Source organism: Protopterus annectens, chromosome 3.part1, assembly GCF_019279795.1.
Source record: "Protopterus annectens isolate FY-2018-M chromosome 3.part1, PAN1.0, whole genome shotgun sequence".
NCBI lineage: Eukaryota > Metazoa > Chordata > Ceratodontiformes > Protopteridae > Protopterus > Protopterus annectens.
The window spans coordinates 530576537-530598149 of record NC_056732.1 but is presented as its reverse complement, the minus strand read 5'-3'; positions in this window follow the sequence as shown (position 1 = coordinate 530598149).

Sequence of the window (21613 nt, the reverse complement as noted above, 5' to 3'; positions counted from 1 at the left end):
TACTACAGTTAGTTATTCACAGAAGAAAACATGCTAGATCAGAAAAGTTACTTCCACTTCTGTAGCCATTAAAGTATTTCAGTGGGATCCTCATGTGTCTTTTGGTGACTCCCTAATTTGTTCCTTTTACAATAACAAAATGTCTAAAGAATGTAATAAACTCAGATTCACACTTTCTGTCTGTGACATGGTACTGTATCTCTAATTTACTCAGAAACAACAAATACAAGCTACTCAAAAACTCAGCATAGCATCATTTGGGTGGATCCTTTACCAACGCAAAACTATTAATCTCATCAAGACCAAAAAATTTTGAAGTTTGACAATTAAAGGTCATAGAATCTATATAATTTGTCCATAGAAACATGATTGACATTTTAATTACAAGTATCATGATGTAGCCAAAACTTAAACACTGCATTGGAGTCAGGAGAAATTAAAGATCTGAACTGACTGCCATTACAACCCTAAACAGTTCAATAGCCTTCTTTCTCTAATGCACATGCAAGGCAGTATAGTGCTTTCCTTTCACTGGCAGCATAACCTTGAAAAGATTATCAACAATTGTTAGAAACAGATAGTCTATCCAAATGAACCAACAGATTTTAGGGGTCATTTTGAACAGTGCAGTAGTAGTTATCTTGTAAGATAAGGTAACACACTGCTGCTTGTTCTAGCATGTAATCACTGCTGGCTTTGTAACAAGTTACTTTTTGATAGGCTATTACTTATTTCTGTTTCCTTTACATTGACCTGCTTTCCATTTCATTTCTCTTTGCTTGGCTGAGCTGCATACCATGCATTGTCAGGGTGTGTGACATATGCAGGAACCTGGAATTAAACTGACTATAGCCTTAGTGTCTTCGTAACAATTCTCTTCCTGCTCATTACCCATAATTCTAATTTGGCACTGCTCGGTTGTTCAACAAGTGCCACACCTCTGACACAGTGCTATATCAAGTTACAACCCTCACCATCCAGCTATGCCAAGAGTTACTGTAGCCCCTACTCTCAGTATAGAAACTCCCCTCATATTGATTTAGGGAATATGAAGTAGGGCCTTGCTGGTATACAGGGAGAAATTGCTTGGTTCTAAGTTAACTTAATATGGTTAAAATTCACTAGTCAGCCTAATATATACCAGCTCACAATCATCTCACCTTATTCTGAGATCACAAGGCTGCATTCTACAGCATCTCCCTATGTTGTCAGCCTATCAGAACTAGTTACCTTGAAGCAGTGCTCTAACTGCTTAATGCTAACTGACAACTATTTACTTCAACCTTCCCTATTGTACACATGTGAGGGGTGCACATTCCTAATCAAGCTGAAGGCTAGCCTATCATCTAAATGTACTCACAGCACCCATGAGGTTGTCACTACTTTGACTCAACTTACACCTACATGACCCTCACTTAAAAAAGATTTATTATGCTGATGCACCTAAAAAAATCTCTTCCTAAGACTGAAAGACCTCTGAGACAAAAGCCTGATGCTCAGATTTCTCTGGAGCATAATGTAACACCACATACTGCACCTTCACTACCACTCATCACAAACTCTATTCAGAGGAGTCACCATACAGGCCTACCTGAGCCCTTAAGGCAACATTGGGCCACTGAATATGCAAGGAATTGTCTTAATGATAAGTGACTCCATAGAGGGAAATACAGAAATATGGATACTTCACTCAGATGACTAAGCAAAGGCAAAATGATGATGAGCTGCTTCTCAGGAGTTAGGAGACGGCAACTGTCTAGGGCTCTCCGATACCTTCATCCACATATACACCTGAGACATGCTTGTTGTTCATGTGGGTGTGAACAACCTGAGGCAGTCATCCTTGAAGCATATGAACAGTGTCATGATAGAGTGTATATCCAAGGCTGATATCATATGAAACTAGCCTTGAGTAGCATCCTACCTTCACCAAAAATGATGTCTCAGTATATGCAAAAGATGTTTGACTTAAAGAATTAGTTTAACCACTGCTGTCATTCAAGGGATACCCCGTGTGTGTCATCCTGGAAGAAGACGGTTGATATGTCTACCTGTTCTGCAAGGGATGACCAGCACCTTTCACTTTAGGGCTTTGGAATATTTGTTAGGACTGTCTATACCCCCAAAGTGCCTGTTTTAGGCAATATAAAACTGCTTCATTTACCACTCCAACCAAAACCAATCACAACAGTATAAGGGTGGTTCTGCTCAATGCTAGAATATGCAGTTGAAAAAAATTCCCCTCCTTGGAAAATATTTACATCTATGGCATTATTAAAACATACTTATAGTGCACTGATAACATACATCCCCTGCCACAGTTCAATGCTTATAACTAACTCAGACCCTCTGTTCAGTGCACCTTTGTAAATGATGGTGATGTGTCCATATTCTGCAACAACACCTTATCTTTAGACTTATATGGCCATATAAAAACCATGAACTCCATCACATCCTAGTAGCTATAAACAAGAGCCCTTTCCACAACCTCACTTACTACAAAACACCCTCTATGACACCCATTAATCACAAGGCATATCTAAACAAGCTCAAGTCCCTGACTATCAAACAAACAAACACTACTAAACATGGGAATTTAATTGTCCATCTGTTAACTGGAATACTTACACTACAGAAAATAAACATGGTCAACAATTCCTGGATTTCAATAACGCAAACTCAGTTAACCAGACTCTACACTCCCTTTTGACACGGTCATATGTATTAGATTTCATCACTGTAAACACAGCCCTTGTATGTTGTTCACCTATAATTAGACCCCCTTTTGTTAGGTCTGACCATCAGGCATTACTTTTCACTGTTTGAACACATGTACTTATTAACCCAGCCATCTTTAGAGATTTTGCTAGGTTATATTTACTTCAAGTATATGATGATATGAGGAGCTTCAAGAGTCATCTACCCTTGATGACCCAATAGCAATCACTCATATATTCATCAAGGAGTTTTATTCTGCATGGAGACTTCAGTCCTAATCGACAATAAATACAGTTCCAAGTTTAGAAATAATCCATGTTGGTGAATCCCAGTGTCAAAAGCTTTATAACAAGAGGAAAAGAATACTCAAGTCCCTTAGCAATAAACTGAAAACCCCACACATTAAAACAAAACTGACAAAGTTAAACAAAGAGCTTAGAATCAAAATCAAATTTTCCAGTGTTAAGTAAGAATTTGAAATTTCCACATTTGTCAAAGACAATTACAAGTCCTTCCTCAATTATACCAGAAACCTTAGAAACAAAACACACACACACACACACACACACACACACACACACACACACACACACACACACACACACACACACATACATATCTATTTTTATTTATGTTTGCATATATATATATATATATATATATATATATATATATATATATATATATATATATATATATATATATATATATATATATATATATTGATCTACCTCAAAACACCGACAAGCAAAAACACCGACAATGAAATCACCGACTTCATAAAACCAACAGTTGAAAAACATGAAAGTTCACATACCCGACAAACCACAATCCCGACAGTCAGCAAAACAAAACAAATCCATTTCCAAAAAATACACACACAACATAAGCACACCAAAAACCTTACAAACCTACACTAAACCTTACATACACAATAATCTATGCACTAACCTTAACCTGAACCCTAACCCTAAGGTCCGTCACTATCGTACATTTACCTTACCTGCACCCTAACCCTAAGGTCCATCACTATCGCACACTTACCTTACCCGCATCCTTACCCTAAAGTCCGTCACTATCGCACACTTACCTTACCCGCACCCTAACCCTAAAGTCCATCACTAATGCACACTTACCTTACCCGCACCCTAACCCTTAAGTCCGTCACTATCGCATACTTACACAGTTGCGCTCATTTTGCATGTCCGTCTTTTCAGCGTTGGGATTCCGGACTGTCGATCTTCCGGTGTCGGTCTTCTCGTTGTCGGCATTTTCAGCTTTCGTTCTTCTCAGGTATTATATATGTGTGTGTGTTTTTTGAGCATGTATGTGTATGTGAAGTTACGCTATAAAATACATTTTGAAAATAAACCACAAATGGGTAGCAAACTGCATTATAAACAACACCCAGCACTGGTCTGAGTTTATACATAATTGCAGGGGCGGCTTGTGCTATTGGACTGCAGGACTTCAGCCCTCCAGCTGCAAAATTGAAAAAAGAATTTTAAAAATAAAATAATTAGCCTTGAGTCCCGGAATTCAAACTGAGCTTGTGTGCTCAGTGAGTTCTGGGTTTCTGTAAATCTGGACTGCTTTTTAACAAGTCCGGATTACAAAGAGAAGGCATCAGTGTACAGATGCCCAGAAGCCTATGCAGTTTGTAACAGCATAGACTGGAAGGGGATCAGACTGCAAGGTCTGCAGTCACGTACGTGGATACAAGGGAAATCGGACTGCAACATATGCGGATAGCTACTGATTGGCTCTCGCTGCAAGGGAAGGGAATTTGTATTTATTACAAGGGAAGGTTCATCTCCAGGAACAAAGCTGCTGCAAGGGAATATACAGGTATGTGTGTATGTGTGTGTGTGTGTGTGTGCGTGTGCATGTGTGTGTAAAATGCCCCAGTGGCTGGAGTTACTCAGACTCAAACCCTGTAGCTTGGACTTGGGTACAGCTAGCAAGAGCATGAATTCCCTACCCACCAGTGAAAACTATCCAGATTGTTGCCTTATATTTGTGTTCTGTTTTGTTCCTCACAAAATCTGTGGTTTTCTGGATTTTTGTAATCAGTGAAGGATTGAATTCACTAAATAATGAGAGGCATTTGAATTGCAGACTTCATATTCTTCAGAAAATACACGGTAACACAAAACCTTTTATTCTAGAAATTTTCTAAGTTTGCAAGATCAATATTTGAAATCTGTCCCTATTTTTGGGCTGTATTCTGCCATTATTGGCTTTGTCCAGGTTTTCTGTGCTAAGAGGTTGAGAGCTATGGTGAGAACTGAATTCACTGAATATGTTTTGGGGCTGTGTTCCCCCATTATTGGCTTTGTCCAGGTGTTTTGTGCTAAGAGGTTGAGAGCTATGGTGAGAACTGAATTCACTAAATGATAGCCATTTAAATTTCAGTCTTCCTATCTTTCAAGAAACAGCTGATTTGGCATAGTGGTATGTTGCTCTGACTGGGTTTAAGACTTGGCAGTGAAATGCATGGTGGTAACACAAGATTTTATTCTAGCAACTTTCCAAGATTATGCAAGCAATGTTTAAAATGTGTCCCTGTTTTTTGGGCTTTTGTCCCCCCAATAAATTTTGGCTTTTTCCAGACTTCTTGTGTGGCAAAGATGAGAGATACAGTTTAGTGTCGAGTGAATTTTATAAGGAGCTGAGAGCAAGAGGGGAAGAGACGTTTAGTGCTGCTTATGCTACGTCTGCTTGCATTGTTAGTAGCATAACAGGTTGAATACTTGCTTTTGATGCAGAAAGCTGTGAGTTCTAGTCCCACAGTATGTAGATGTATTGCTGATACTGTACTGTGTTGTACTTTTAAAGGGGGTGGATGCTGCAGTCCTGAGAAAGTCCTCTTTGGCAGAGATACCTAGTAACTATGAACCTGTTAGCAATTTGCTATCCATTCCTTATTGCAATATTACTAGCTTATCATTTCTTAATGTAACATAGGCAATTTATTCCTCAAGGGCAACCGGCACTTTATTTGTAGATAAAACAATTAAATATAAACTTGTTTGCTAGCAGCAATCTCTTCATTAGTTACATATCTCTTTAATCTGGAATTATTTAGATGACTTTACTTCTGCAGAGATTGTGCATATTTACTGATACTGGTGGACTGTAGACATTTGAGTAGACTTTTATGATGGAAATGTTCTGAACTGGGCAGTTTTGTCATTATTGGTGCATGCATTTTATTTTATTCTTTACTGGAAAAATGTTCAAAACAATACATTTAAAACTCCGTCTAACGACTGTATTGTATTATACAAGGAATATAATTTAATACAATCAGGAAGGTGTTTATTGATTATATTATCAGCTCAGGTACGCCCCCTCCCAGTTATTGGTTGGATGTGTTCGATTAGGAACCAATTAAATCAACTGTTTATAAGCACAAGCTGTATTGTGTGGTTATTTTATATTTTTGCATCACATTTTTGGTCTGTTTTTCATAAAATTATGGTTTACTGGCAAATTAGTGACAAATAAGACTGAAGTTAGAAAATAATGACAGACATTTGAGTTTCAGATTTCATACCCTTCAGAATATTCATACTAATGCAAGACCTACTATTCTATTATCTTTCTAAGTTTATAAGAGCAATATTTAAAATTGTCCTTATTTTTGGGCATTTGTCCCACTTCTATTTATGGCTTTTTCCAGATTTGTGGCTCTGAAGTTGAGAGGTATGACAAATGTGTCAGGGCCATCACTGTCAGCCAGAGACATTTCAAATTGTGACATACTTGTTGTACCCCACTCCCCCATGTATTGAGTCTAGATGTGTCCAAGCAAGGCAAGGAGCAGATATGCAGTCTAAGTGTGAGTGTCTCCCCATCCAAGGTAGACACAAGTACTATAGTGGCTTTTCATCTATCCTTGATTTTGCAGAATGTTCTGGTTTTCTGTCATATTTTTAAACTGCTGATTTATGCTTCTTATTATTCAGAAAATGCATGTTGTTGCAGTGCCTGTTGCTGTGTGTTTATGTAGCAATGCTTTAATGGCCATCAGGTAAGCTTGTCTGAGATTGTAAGATGCAAGTAAGATTTAATAAGCATACTGTTAAAGTATTATCAACATTGAAAGCCTTTTTGTTGTTGCCATGCAAAGAATATTTACATAACTAGATAACATATAGGCCTTAGGTATTGAAATGTGTATGACAGTATTTGTAATAAAGGACAGGATTACAGTATTTTCAGAAGCTCATTACATTTGTTGGAGACTTGCAGCCATCTTTGCAGGCTTTACCCGTAAACTGAAAAGAATGTCAATCTATCATGTGTGGTCCATAACCTGTGCAGTAATCCTTTAAATTAAGCAAATTATCTTAAGCTTGTTTCTTGTTTGCTATTCATTTTTTACTTTGATCATGTTTTCCCCATGAAACAAGTAGATAGTTGTTGTCAGGCAGCAGGTCTTTTTTGGATAAGAAACATTTTTACAAGTGGGGGTATCACAGAGGTTGCTACTTTCAGCATGTTACTTGGTAATTTTATAAAGCTGAATATAAATTATAATTAGAACTGCAGTGTAAGGAGAAGTGGTTTGAGTTGGGTGCTACTTGTTTTTTTTTATACTTGATTTTGACTAGCATTCCAGTAATGTATTTAAAAAGTAATTTATTTTTCCTGCCTCAAAACCTTTTTGTTTCAATCTAGATATTAAGTAAGTTGTCATGTAGCCAATGCATTGAAATATTTTTTTCTTCTCCACTTCATTTTGTCTTGATTGGACTCTCATAATGACGGTTTGGCACCCAGGGCAGCATATTTAATTAAAGTCTCAGGTTTTGTGGTTTTGCGCATAGCCTTGCCCCTTTCTGGTTGGGCACACCCCTTCCCATTGACCACACCCATTTTGGCTGTCGCCTGCAGTCCCCCTTTGATTTGAAGTCACCAGCCGGCACTGCATAATTGGATTTTGGGATTGCAAATGCTCTGGAACAACTGGTCCGAGTATCCACTAGGGAGAGTATCATCTTGGATCTTGTCCTTACTAGTATGGGAGCATCTTGCACCATCCATTGAGTATCTTCATCACCTGTTATGTCTGACCAAAAAACAGTCTTCTTCAAAATAAAACTGAAACTAAAGATCCCTTCCATCTGAGCTACATTTAAACATTTCTTTAAGACAAACTACCTACTCCTAAGTGATATATTGGTAAGCTTCAAATCCCCACCAAACCCAGTTAACTCCACTGGATATGCAGAAATGTACACTGTATTCTGTCTCCTACAGGTTTTTTGAGGGGAGATCTATGCCTGGCATATAGGGCATTGTCAGACCCCATTCTGATGGACCTCCTGCATATCCACAAAACAAACAGTACCAGAATTACGCATTCTAAAGACTTAAACCTTGCCTGTGATACAAATAGGTCCTGCTGGAGAGATAGGTATGTATTCCAGAGACTACCATGTCTATGGAACAGGCTCCCCATCCATGAGAAGCAGAGTTCCTCCCTAATCCAATTCATGTGCAACTTGGACAATTGGATGGGAAACCAGAAATTCATCCCTGGTTTGGCACCTATGTCTCTAGTGGACACAGGTAACCTGTAAATGGTTCATCTCCCAAACTCCTGCTTACACTTATCAAGTGTATCAGAACTTGTCAGAGATTTAGGATGTATAGCTAGGCTTAAAAAGGCCCTTGTGGTCATTAGCCTAGTAAACACCTATGAACCTATGAACCACCCTACTATAATGTAAACAGCTGCACTGCTGCAGCTGTAACCTACATGTACAAGTGCAGGGCAAACCCCAGAAACAAACGCTCATGACAGAACTCTAATCTCAACAAGCTTTATAATAAAAGGAAAATAATTTTGACCAAACGTAATTTAAGTAAGTCCCAGAATGTTATAGCACTTGTCACTGAAATAAACAAACAACTCATGAGTTTAATAAAATCTACCAAAGCCAATACAAAATCAAAAGCACAATACAGCAATACACTGAGCTGATTGTGAACAGTGTTACCTACACTGAGACTGAAAATAAAGCTAACCGACTGGCTGATAAATTTAGCTCCAACTTTACTCCTCTCTCCACTCCATCTGTCCCTCAAGATATACCCAAAAGTAGTGCACCTCCTGTCATCAAACAAGACCATGTCCTAAAACTGCTATTAAAAGCTAAACAGACTGCATCAATGGGTTATGACAATATCCCTGGATGCATCTTAAATAGCATGAAGCACAGTTTAGCCACACCTTAACAACACTGTTCAATCTCAGCCTCCATACAGGTTTTGTACCAAGAGAATATAGAACAGCTGCAGTCATTCCCTTGCAAAAGGGAGAACCTTCCACATACCCAGGCAATTGCATACCCATAAGTCTGACCACCTCATATGCAAAGCCATGGGAAGACTTATCATTGAATTAATTAATTAGGACATAGGGAGCCACCAAACACTAGACATGTCTCAGTTTGGATTAATCAAGGGCAGGTCATGCTTACTCAATCTGGTGGGCTTTTTTGACAAAGTCACCAAAACAATGAATGAAAGCAAAAGAGTACAATCCACTTACCTTGACCTGGCCAAAGCATTTGACACAATTCCCCACTCAGGCATGGTAGAAAAGCTAAATAAACTGGGAATACACCCCTATGTCACCCACTGGACTACCAACTAGCTCACAGATAAGATGCAAATAATCAAAATAGTGGAAATTACCTCCATAAAGAGACCAGTGATCAGGGGAGTCCCCGAGGGTTCTGTGCAGGGACATCTCCTGTTTGGTATTTGCTTCTCTGAAGTAAATGCGAGTAAAAAAGGGCTATGGATAACTAAGTTTGCAGATGACTGCAAGTTAGGAGCAGCCATTGAATCCTCAAATGACTTAGCCATCTTGTATGAAGGTTTGTATCAAATAAATAACTGATGTGAAAATCATGGTTTGAAACTAAATGCCAAAAATTGCATTACTGTGTTCTTTGGGAAGTCATCTACCCCAGGGAGATACTACATTGGCAATATGCCCCTAAGAGTTGACCTAGTTGTTTGGGATTTGAGAACATATGTGGACAATGGCCTAACTTTTGACCAACATTTATCTATTGTTGTAAAAAAGTCCTTCTATACTGCACAGCCTATAAACAAAGGGAATTTGTCTATAGCTAGGGATGTCATGGTCCCTCTTTACTCAGCCCTCATTAGGGCAGTCATTGAATATAATACATATAATACCCCCCCCCCCATTGGCATGTATCTGTCCACACACATGCAACAACCAGAATGCCACAGAGATACCTTACTAAAAACATGCAAGGCCTAAACAACATGTCCCACATGGGGGTCTATATTAGAACTGCAAATGTTTACAATGCCCACTGAATGGCGCACAGCAACAATTATCCCACTCCACAAAGGGGGAGCCACCACAGACCCCGGAAACTACCGCCCCATTAGCCTAATGAGCCTGGTCTGCAAGGCTATGGAGTGTATCATCATGGAACTTATAAACAATGACATTGGTAATCTCCAAACTCAGGACCCCAACCAGTTCGGGTTTGCAAAAGGCAGATCATGTCTCCTAAACCTGATAGACTTCTTTGAATCAGTCACCAAAGCCGTAGATGAGGGTAAGGTGGTTCACACAGCCTATCTAGATCTCGCCAAGGCTTTTGACACCATCCCCCACTCTGGAATTATAGATAAACTCACTAAACTAGGTATAAATCCCTATGTCACAAGATGGGTTGCCAACTGGCTTACTGACAGAACCCACACTGTGAAAGTAGCAGACTCCAAATCCAGCTTCAGACCAGTGACAATTGGAGTACCACAGGGTTCAGTCCTGGGTCCTCTCCTGTTTGGTTTGTACTTCTCTGAAGTACAGGCCAACACAGAAGGTCTTTGGCTAATGAAGTTCGCAGATGACTGCAAACTAGGAACCATAATCAAAACTCCAAAAGATGTGGACATCCTACAAAAGGGCCTTGCTGAGACAGATGCCTGGTGTCAAAGCCATGGCCTCAAGCTCAATGCCAAAAAGTGCATTGTCATTCCTTTTGGTAAAAAGGTGGTAGTCTACTTAGCACCAAAAGTGTGATAAGAGACCTTGGGACATAGGTGGACAGTAGTCTCTCCTTTGATAATCACATCGCCACAGTAGTCAGGAAATCCTTCTATGTGGCACACCCCATCACAAAAGGTTTCTCATCCAGGAAAAAAGAAGTCATTGTTCCCCTCTACTCATCACTCATTAGACCCATTATAGAGTACAATGCCCCTTTTGGTATGTACCTCACAAAACATCTACAACAACTGGAAAGACCACAGAAATACCTCACAAAGAGGATTACCGGCCTCAAAGAGATGCCCTATGCAGACCATCTCAAAAAACTGCAGCTTTACTCCGTTGCATATTGCCTACTCAGAGGCGATCTCTGCCTAACACACATAGCTATGTCAAGCCCAGAGCTTTTAGACATGCTCCACTTAAAGAAATCCCAATCCCTATGAGCTACACGCTGTAGGGACCTAAACCTCATCGCCACAATAAACAGAACATGCTGGAGGGATAGATTCCTGCCCAGAGGCTTCCCATACTCTGGAACAAACTACCTATCTATATCAAACAAAGCTCCTCATTAGCACTGTTCAAGAAAAATCTTGATGATTGGATAGGAGATAGGAAATTCACCCCGGGGATCACTTCTGTGGCTCTGCTCGACAGTGGCACAGGAAAATAATTTTCTTGGGTGGCGAAAGCCAGGGTACCTTTGGCTAGGCTTATATAGGCCCTAGGGCCAATAGCCTAGTACCTACCTATGAACCTATGTCAAATCTGACATTGTCGACACGTAAACGGTGAAACCGTAAAACATCAAAGAGGTAAACGGAAATCTCTGTAAGGGGAGACTTCCATTTACTTCAATGTAGTGCGGTCTCGGAGTTGGAATATTTAAGTAGCGAGGGTTGTGGGGGACGCTGTTTGTCTGTTTTTTTACTTTTTTCATGTCTTTATTAGGTATTCAGTGTTACTGGACTTCAACGATATGATGTCAATCATATCATATTCGAAGTTCAGTAACTTTGAGTATCTAATATAGACCCCGACATGGACCGACTCAAAGCCCTGCCACTATACTAGGTATCCTACAGACTGCTAAGAGGTGACCTGTGTCTGGCATGCAAGCCATCCATTGATCCATTACTGATGAATTTACTCCACAGCATCAAGACAAATGGCATCAGAAATGCTTGGTCTAGGATCTAAACCTCTTCTGCAACATCAACAAAATAGTATGGAGGGACAGGTATATTCCACAGAGGAAACTGTTGCTATGGAACAGACTCCCTAGCCACATAAAGCAAAGTTCATTCCTGTCCATTTTCAAGCACAACTCTGATTAGTGTAAGGGAAAGAGAAGTACCCCCTGTACTACTAACGGACAGATGCAGCTCCTAAATGCTTTATCCCAGGCATGGGTCCCCTCACATTATCCATGGTATGATACCCACTATTCTCATTAGGAGTAATATATAATTATCGACCATAGGATGGATAAGGCCAGTTTATAACCAAATGGGATAGATTATTTCAAGCACAAAAAGGGAAACTGGCTAGGCTTAAAATGGATGACAAGGACAGCTAGCCTAGCACTCACCTATGAATCTATAATGACTCTACCTATTCAGTCCATGAAGACAAAGTTCAGCTATTAGCAGACAACTTTTCAATGTTCACCCCCCCCCCAACCATCATTCCAGTGCAAGTCATAAGGGGTCTCACTGAAAGCTGAAAAGTAGTAATTCCTTAGTGTTTCCTTGCCAATAAAAAGCACTATCTTACTGACCCATTCCATAGTGTGCTCAATCACAACCTCCTGTACTGCCTTTTGCCTAAACCTTGGAGAATTGTGGTAATCTTTCCCTTACACAAGAGAGGCCTAGTCACAGCTCTGGTAACAGCATTTGTGGGATTATTTCTTAAAACAACCAAATCACATTTTCTAATAAGTCTAACCTGTCCTTTTCTTTCAGGGGTTAAAATGCTAATTAAATAAAATAAGTGCATCTGTGAATGCATATATTCTATACAATTTGCATACTTGCCTAACTATATATTTAGGAAGATTCTGATAAACTTGGGGACATTGGAAGTGATCTGAATGTGGTTTTAAATATTTCTAGAATTGTTCTTTCTTTGGATGAACTATTTGTTTTGAACTTGGGTCTCAAATTTGGCCCTATGGTTTTACCACAGCTATATAAAAGTAAACCAACTGTTTTAAGCTGTGTAGAAAATTGCATTTATTATACTATTCTTTTTTGAAATAGATGGATAATTATGTTGGTATGGAATGCTTTAATGGCAGTACTGTCTCTGATTTTGATTGCTCTTTTTATTTATGTATGGATGGAAGTTTTGGGACCAATGCGCGTCACTTATTTCAGACTACTAATAGTAAAATATGTAGGAGTTTTATTCTGCTTTATAGTAATCAAAGTATTAAAGCTTTTTCTGTTGCTGTAAATAATGAAATAAAGGTGATGTTTACTGAATTTCAGTGTAATAAACATCATGTAGAATTTAATTAGAGTAAGGAACAATGGCAAACACTTATAAATTACGAAGAAATTCTGAATTAGTAATGAAACATTCAGATAGTAAGAAAATTGCTATTATGAATATCAATCAATATTATTGTATTTGTATGAAACATTTAAGTGTTTCTAATGTTTATGAAAGTAGTGCAATGGCTGAATGTCAGAAAACAATGAATACTTTTTTTGAACTTGCTAACCAAAGGTCAAAAGTTAGGCTATTTTACCCAGTTAGATGTTGATAACAATTTTTTTATTTTTAGTCTAAATTAGCTACATTTTTCTGTGTGCCTAAAGTTCATAAAGGTTTAATTGATCCTCCAGGGAGGCCTATTGTTTCTAATTGCAATACCATATTTCAGAATTTTGGGTAAAATTATTAGTACTAAGTTGAATAGAGCAGCTGTTGATCTACCTTCTTACATAAGGATACTTGTCATTTAATTGAGAGGTTATCCAGAGTAACTTGAGGACATAATATGTTTTGGCTTACTGTTGATATGGCTAGATGTATGTTTAGTCATCGAACATACTAAACATTGAACGGCTAATCATAGAATACAAATCAGTGAACGTTCATTCACCAAACATTCTCTTCATCAAACCTGTGAGACAGGGCAAGTAACTAGTCGGCCAACACTTCCCATCTCACACATTGCAGTATTTCAAACCCACCCAGGTGGGGTTTTGCCCCAGACACTCCCCAACATGGGGAGGCTTCAACCCCACCCCCTAACTATATATACAAACTCCGAGACTACACTACAGTGGGGAAAAAGGGTTTGAAATACTGCAGTGTGTGAGACAAGGATGTGTTGGCCAACTAGTTACTTTCCCCATCTCACATTTTTGGTGAAGTGAACATTCCATGAATGAACGTTCGCTGATTTGCATTTGATGATTAGCCATTTGATGTTTAGACTGTTCAGTAACTAGATATAAATCTAATATGGCTACTCTTTATACTAGCATAGAGCATAAATTTGGTATTGATGCCATTACATATCATTTAGGTGACACACCTAAGACATTATATTCGGTGGAGCTTTTGGATTTTTTGAGGTGGAAATAAAAAAATTTAGACAGCTTAAAGGTACAGCTATGGGGGCATAATTTGCCCCTGTCTGTTCTTGTTTATTTATGGGCTTGTTTGAGAAAGAATAGCTTTATTCTAATTTGTCTTTTGGTCAACACGTTTTATATTTTTGGTTTATTGATTATTTAATTTTTATTTGTAAGGGAGGGTCTTTAGATGCTTCTAAATGTATTAATGACCAGAAGAATAATAGGTTTGGTTTGAATTTTGTTTATCATACACATCCTTTTTACATCAATGTTTTAAACATTTCCTTCACTCATAAGCTATGTGAATCTATATGCTATAAACTATATTATAAACCTAATAGTAATTTTGATTACTTATGTGGCACAAGTTGCCATCCTATTCATCTTATATCATGTCTTCATAAAGTTGAATTCTTAATAATTAGAAGGTTGTGTTCAAAAAGGGAAGATTTCATAAAACAGTCTCATATATAGATTTCTTTTTAGCTTAATGGCATGGGGTTGTACTTGACAGGAATGAATTATTGTGCTAAGTCTATTAAAACTTGCCCCCATTTGAATTATAAAGAATATCTTAATGAAGGTGATGTCGTTAAAGAGAAATGGGGGAAATATTATTAAGAAAAACTGGAGGACATTTAGGAATGATGTTAGGTTAAACAGTAAGCTATTTAATGCTCCTTTGTTTTCTTATTATAAAGGTAAAAGTAAAGCAGGTGTTCTACCTAGCAGTCAGTTTAATTTTTTTAATGGAATGAATGTGATTAATATTGATAATGGTAGTACTAGTCACTCTGATTATTGTACAATTTGTCCTTTTGGGTATATAAAATTAATAATAATAAATTTGCTGTTAAAAAGAAATTTTGCTTCAGATGTTGTGTAGTGGTTTATGCTATTACAGGTCTGTGTAATTTATTTTACATAGGTTAGACAAAGTGTGTGTTAGTAACTAGAATTAATGAACATCTGAGGAAGATATCCAACAATTTTCAGGAGAGTCCATTAACAAACCATTTTAATGACTATCATAAAAATGAGTTAATGAATTTAAAAGTTTGCATTTTGGAACAAGTGTATGTGTGTAATAATTGTGATGCATTGTTTAAGAAGAATCTGCATTATAAGGAGAGCATTTTTATATTAAAGTTCATTATATTGGTACCCAATGGGTTAAATCAGAATTGGAACTGAAAGAGTTTTCCCAATTAACTTATTATGATGTATTGATTAGCTTGTATTTATAAGTTCATATATTTGTTGTGATCTTATATTTCCTCGAAGGCTTTTTGCCAAGGCATTAGGAGAGTTAATTATTATACGGGTGTAGAAAAGAGTTGTTGGTTTTCATTTATTCTCTTTTTTTTATTTAGTCTGTCTAACTGCATTGTTATAAAGCACTGTAGGAACCATGCATGCACTGCTGCAATTTTGGTTTATCTGTGTTTTTTCTAATGAAAATTCAGGTATTATAATGTACTACATGTATCTGTATTGCTGGTCTCTGAATTGCTATAAAGAACACTCTAATCCCATTCTATCTTACATTGTTTTGTGAGTATCACCAATTTCATTCTCATACTTTGCATGCGCATCTTGTGCAGTACAACCTCCCATGATATCATTGAAAAGGGACCCAGCCTTTAATTTGTGTAACTCACCCAATAAACTAATGTTATTCAAATAAATAAACTAATAATTGTATCTGAATACATTATAAATCACCTTACATAATTACAAATAAATGCATAGTCTTTATTACATACAGCTTCCATTCAGCAGTAAAATATAGTTTTCGGATATATCTCTGTAAATCAACAATGAAATGCAATGGTTTGTCTCTTCATATCTGCCATATAAACTTTAAGCCAATTTTATTTTTTAACCTCATTTTTGCCCTATTTTTTTTTCAAAAGTGTTATAAAGGTATCACCATCAAAGCTAATATTGCAGTGTATCATGTAATAAAGTTTACTACTGACAATGCGACTGTTTTATACAAGATATATTGAAGTGTGGCAGTAATATCCTGTAAATTTATTTTGCTGTCCGACATACATTATTTGTTGACTGAGGTTATAGACCAAAACCTTATTTTATGTCTCTCTGTCATGAACTTCATAATTTTTTATGGTTTGTAATAACATCATATTTCTTTGAAGGTTGTATTCGGATGTCAGTAATTGTGTTGTTGCTGCTGTCTCTGCATCAATATTTGTAAGATACCATTTGGAACAGACAAATCATCACTGCCTGATGGATGACAAAGCAGATACTTGTAATCATGTCCTTTGCAAAATATATTTTGAATATATACAATAAATGTGAACAGTAATTCAGAACTTTATGTGATTTCTGTTCTTTTAGCCAAAAACTATTCATTTATTGCTTTTCTTTCATGCTAATCCATTCCTTTCTGTTTCTGACTAGATTGCAAACACATTTTTATCAAACATGGAAGCAGTTTAGCCAAGTAGTTTAACTACAAAAGCAGCCAAGGGACAGGTGTTAAAGGAACACTATACCCTCATGTATTATAAATATTATGTTTCACATTTCAAAAATAAATTTTAAATCTAGTTCCTGTGGCTTATATTGCTACATCTGTAATGTTCCTGCATATACTTCACTTCCTGAACAATATATGTGTCACCTTTTTTAGTATTTTAATTATTTCCAGGAGCTATATTAATAATAAAGAGGATAAATTATTTAACCATCTGTTTATTAGCCTTTTCTTTTAATTATCTCTCATAAATAAAAGTATACTCATAAAATCCCTCAGGGACATGGCAAACTGATGTAAAATATATAATGGCTTATAGTGAGACTATTTGATGATGCTAGTTCTGCAGTGCACTTTGTTTTTTCTGAGAGAGAAAGAGAGATAGAGAGACAGAGAGAGAGAGAGAGATCCTAGTACTTGTTCAGGTTCTTGTTGAAAGCACAATTATGATTTAATAATCCAGAAATAGTAATAAATGTGATAGAAACAAGAGGCAACACAAGCAATTAAAATGCCATGAAGTACAAAATATTGTCATCTCAATAAGGGAAACATGACTAAAATCTGACAAGGAAAAGAAAATATGTTGCAGCATGAGAATAATTGGAGAGTCATTAAATTGCCTAAGATTCATGCTTGCAAAACATGGTTTTGGCCTAGTTAATGGAAGATCCGTTCATATTACTACACTACGGGGATACATCTTCTTTCAAGACATAGTGACATTGAGGTTACTTCTAATAATGTCAGGGCTGCAAGTCCCACAGCCCTAAAAAGAATTTTGTAAACTTTTATTATTCTTATTTCAAATAATTTACTCTGTTTAAAATGGCACTCACACATAGTAAATTCACTCAGTTGTCCTAGAGAGATGAAAAAGTGTGTTCCCTTTACATATGACTGCAGTTTAATGGCTACCTCTCAAACAGATATCAGTCTGTCAGATGGCAAACATCCTTCTTCCCTTTCTGTCTTGCTGTGACCAGGGTGCCCCAGGGCTCTATCCTGGGCACCCACCCTTCTTTTTAATATATTTACAAATAACCTCCATGTCTCCTGCCCTCATTCTACCTTAATACAGTGCACAGATGATTCAACAATTATTAACATATCCAACTATATATAAAATTTCCACACTGTCACTCAACAATCTCTGCACCTAGTAGAACAATGGCTAACTGAAAACAACCTTCTTCTCAATCCCAAAAAGACCAGGCTTCTCCTATTCCTTCCAGAAAACCTCAGTCCAGATAAAGAAAACTTTATCATCTCATCCTTAGATAATACAGTTATCACCGCCAGCTCAAAGACCAAATTGCTTGGTGTTACTATAGATGACCAATTAAAATTCAACCTAGGTATCTTAAACTATATCAAAAAGTAAAATCAAAAACTAGGTCTTCTATTCTGCAACAACAAATATATACCTAACAAATCTAGACATGTGTTGGCTCAAACATTAATTCTACCATTCCTGATGTATGCTGCTCCCATGCTTACTAACCTCCAAAATAATCTCTTAACCAAACTAAAAACAACATATAACAAGATAGCAATATTCGCAGCCAGTAATAGCTACAAACCCCATCATTGTATATCCCTGAAAAGCTTAAGATCACCTGAGCTTCCCCACATGCTTCAAATATTACAACAAATTGCACACAGCATCCTAAATAGCCCCAACTCCTGCCATGCCTTTATATCCATAATTACACCCTACATACCCAATCATGACCTCAGAATCACATTGCATACTCATGGAACAAACTTCCATTGTCCCTTCATTCCACAACCAAAAGTGACAAATTTAAAAAGCAACTAAAACTTCATTTCCAACATGAATGGATCTGTACTTATCAGGAAATAACCTAATGAATTTTTCTTCTTCTCTCAATCAACATATTTGCCTGGTAACTGCTAGCTAAACAGTCTATACATATTACTCTCTCTGCCGTTAGTACCTATGCTGTTAAATGCATCTTTGTTGTACTATGTCATGATGTTACTCTGAATTGTATATTACATATTTTTTTTTATTTTAGGCATTGCTATATTCCTTGTATAGAAGTTAATGCTAACCAAACTTCTCAAACATATTGCTACTGCATTCTCAAAATACTGTACTTTTGCCTTGTAAATATTCATGTGGTATACTTCTGTTTCTGTTTTTTGTACTGTAAGTATCTTACAACTTGAATTGTTAATTTTTTTTCTTAATTTTTAATTACTTTCCTGGAGCTTTTCTCCTCGGGTCTCCACTGAAAAAGGGCCCTCTGGGCCCAGTCGGACTTACCCAGTTAACAAATGTAAAAATAATCTAAATAAATAAATAGTTAGTAGGAAAAGAGAGAGGCAGGGCTTAGAAAAAATTGACCATGATTCATGCACTGAGGCCACAATGGCACCAGTGAATGCAGTTTAAGTAGATACAGAAGGTAGTAAATTGTCATGCTTTTGGGAGGAAGGACAAAATTGGGGTACCCTCAAACATACACACACACACACACACACACACACACACACACACACACACACACACACACACACACACACACACACACACAATGTAAACCCTACCCTTACACGTGTGAAGTAGAGATCTTTATGCTTCTCAAACTGTTCTGCAGTTCAGTGAGTTACTCAGACATCACAACAGACTGCCATTTCTTTTTTTCCCAAAGTTTATTTTTTGTATTTTCCAGTATTAGATGTGTCAACAATTCAAAATGACAATTTCTATTTAACAGATACACCTTAATATGAACAAATAGCAAATATATGCCTTTAGCTTCTTATCTTAAGATAACTGAATTCTATTTTCTATGAAATCATTGAGATGTAATCACAACCTTAGGTTTATGAAAAGTGATAAAGGTGAGAATGTAGTAATTATGACTATTGAACAGTATAAGAATAGTATGTTTAATTTGTTAAATAACATTAACGAATATGAACAAGTGAGTGAGAGAGACATCTCTAAGAGTTATACATGTGTTCATGCATTTTTATATGATGGCTTAATGAGTGAAGAAATGGACTTTAATATGTATAATTTTTGCTTGATTGAGAAACCTAAAGTTGGGGTATTGTTCAGCATTCCAATGGTCCATAAAAATTTGTTGAACCCTCAGTTTAGACTGGTAGTTTCCTCTCCAAATTCGATAACAGAGGGTATGGGTATAGACTCTGTTTTAAATCCTTTAGTACAAAGTTTGCCATCATATTTGAAAGATTCGTGGGACTTTTTGGATAAATTGAGAAAGCTCCTTATTAATTTTGAGTTTGATAATAGTAAACATACAATTTTCGTAGTAGATGTGGTTTCATTATTTATATGTATACCCCATTTGGAGAGAGTGGAGGATGTGAGACAGTTTTTGTTTGAAAACACTGTTTTAAGTCAACCAAATGTTAACTTTTTGTGTAATATGATAGATGAAGTAGTACAAAATATTTTTTTCTTATTCAATTGTTTATTACAGACAACGAAAAGGGGTTATGATGGGGTGGCCAGCAGTGCTGCCTATGCAAATCTTGTGATGGTATGGTGGGAAAACACTATTCTAACAGAATTTAAACAGAAATATAAAATACATTATTACACAAGATTTGTTGATGATTTATTTTTTATTATGGAAGGAATAGAATCCGATGTGGAACATTTCATTTTTGACATCAATGATAAGTCCCAGTTTCTGAAATTTGTTAAAGGGGATTTGGGTTACAGAGTTAATAATTTCCTTGATGTTTGTTTGAAATGGGAATGTGAAACAAAACTGTTTGATAGTAGTATACATAGAAAAGAAACTTTTACAAAAGGATATTTGCATAGTAAGAGTAATCATCCACCCTTTATAAAGAAAAATATACTCAAGGAGCAGTAGATACATGCGAGTCAAATGACCACTAATAAAATGGATATTTTAGAAGAATTTAATATAATAACTAGTATGTTTTTGAAAAGGGGATATGACAAAGAATATCTTAATGTTATAAGTAATGATTGTGATGACTGTGCCCTGGCCCAGCAATCAAGGAGCCTCAATCCTCACCATTAGCACCAAGAAGGTTGTCTCCTAGATGAGAGGAAAGGATAACTACTACACACAGTAAAGTACAATTTCCTTTAAGTGCACACAGTGATGACAGTCAGTCTGAGGCTGGTTGCTCCCTTGCTCACCAGGTCCGCAGTAAGACTCCCCACTGGCACAGCTATAGGGTCCATGTCTCGGCCTAGCTGGGCAAGCTAAAACCTTCAGTACCCTCTCTGTCCAACCAGATCTTTGTGTCTCTGCCCAAGTAGCTGACACAACACACACACACTTTGAGATAAGTATTTATACAACTTCACAGTCACTCCTGGGAAAGGTTGACACAGATGCTCCAGCTGTGTCCCTTTACCCAGACCATACAGTAGTAATCCCTGCCACCAGCCAGCTAATAATATCAGCTACTAAAAGGCCCTTAAAAGGGTGTCCAATTATTAATGTGCAATATTATTATCTAATGGTAATGTGACTATTCAGTCTAAGGCTTACTGAAAGGGCTTAGACAGTAAACTCTATAAATATATAATGTACTCTAAAGCATAATTTATCTCTACATAAACCAGCCACCAGTAGAAGGTTTTAAAAATATTTAATGATAAATAATTAAAACACAAGACAAAACTATTACACCACAGAGATATCTAAGAGTTCAGAGATCACACAGACACTTAAAATAATACAATAG